Raw genomic sequence first — 1,732 nt, forward strand, 5'->3', positions numbered from 1 at the left:
CACTGGTAGGAGACATTCCTCCTTCCCAACATGGTCCTGCCAGGAAACAGCAGCTTTGCCTCAAACCTGGCAACCGACAAGGACTTGGGCTCAGGAGAGAATGAAGTCTGAGAGTGAAGTCTGTGAAGAGGGAAAGTGTAAGGTTGAGTGAGAAGTGGAAACTTCTTGCTGATTCTGCCAAGAGAGGCATCAGTGTGTGTGTGTGTGTGTGTGTGTGTGTGTGTGTGTGTGTGTGTGTGTGTGTGTGTGTGTGTGTGTGTGTGTGTCAGGAAGGGGGTGATGTGTGGCTCCCCTGACCTCCCCAGGAAGGAGCAGCAGCAGCCTGTGCTGACACAGTGCATGCTGACCTGCTCAAAGTTAATGCCAAGTGCTCCCTCCATTAACCCTCTCCCCAGGAATCACAACCCCAAGCTTGAGATAAGGAACTCAGTGCTCAGCTGGAAGTCCTGGCTGCTGGGAGCTGGGCTGGAGGTCAGATGAGCTTCCACCTTCTTCCCTCCCCAGAGCACTGTGCTTATAGGGACACAGGGAGCCCTGTGTGGTTGTCATCCCAGCTGCCCATTCCCCAGCAGGATGGGAGTGGGTGAGAAGAGAAGTGCATAGTCTAGCCTGCTTCTCTCCCTCCTGCGAGGGAGGCAGCATCAGGACCAGGCCAGGGAACTAACCCAGAACACCCACCGGTGCGTGATGGCTGATGGTGAAGGAGCACACTGCTTCCGAGGGATGTTTCTTAGATAAGGCAGGGAATTGTCTTAGTGTCCCCAGTAACAGCAACTTAAGGAGGGCACAGTTTATTTTGGCTTATAGTTTTAGGCTACAGTTCATCAAGCTGTAGAAGTCAAAGCATGAGGACATTGAAACAGCTCGCCACACTGTATCTGCAGCCAGAAGAGAGAAATGAATACATGCTAGAGTTCTCTGTTATTCAGTCCCAGACCCCAAGCCAGAACTGGCACCACCCACATGTGGGGGACAAAGATCTTCCATCATCAGTTAACGTGATTGAGATAATCCCTCACAGACATGTTCAGAAGCCCTCCTCCCAGGGGACTCTGGATTGTGTCCAGTTGACAGTTCAATCCAACTATCGAACAGAAACTAGAGATGCAAAGATGAGGGTCAGGTCAGTAGAAAAGGCAGGGGGATGAAATCCTTGCCATGGACTGTCATGTTGCATGGTGCAGGGATCACTATTTTAATAATAATTGCAATAACTGACAGGAGACCCTCAACAGGTCCTAGCTTGCTGACTGATTCTCCCTTAGAGAAGGAGGGAGTCATTATGTGCTCACTTGAGATTCCACCTACTTGCTCCCTCCCGTGTACCCCATGTAGTAACTGTATATGGTTCTGCCATCATCCAGTGGGCTGGATCCTGGGCTGAATAAAGAGAGTAGGGTATCAGTGTTCATCTCTCTTTGTCCCGCATTATGAATTCAATGTGGCCGTGTGGTTTACATGACATACGGAACTGCACTCTCAAACTGTGAGCCAAAATAAATGCTCCTTCCTTAAATTTCTTTTGTTGTGGTATTTGATCAAACGATGAGACAAGTATATGACCCTCCCAAATAGCTACACTGATAATAATTTTTAAAGATATTCTAGCTGGTACAAGCAATTGCCTCCCCATAGCTGGATAGATGGAATCTCTCTGTCGTCAGTCTTTTCTCTCCTATGTACACCTAGGCAGACTTTACTAATGCTCTAGGCATGTAACACTCAAACAAAG

This window comes from Mus musculus, chromosome 9, assembly GCF_000001635.26.
Source record: "Mus musculus strain C57BL/6J chromosome 9, GRCm38.p6 C57BL/6J".
NCBI lineage: Eukaryota > Metazoa > Chordata > Mammalia > Rodentia > Muridae > Mus > Mus musculus.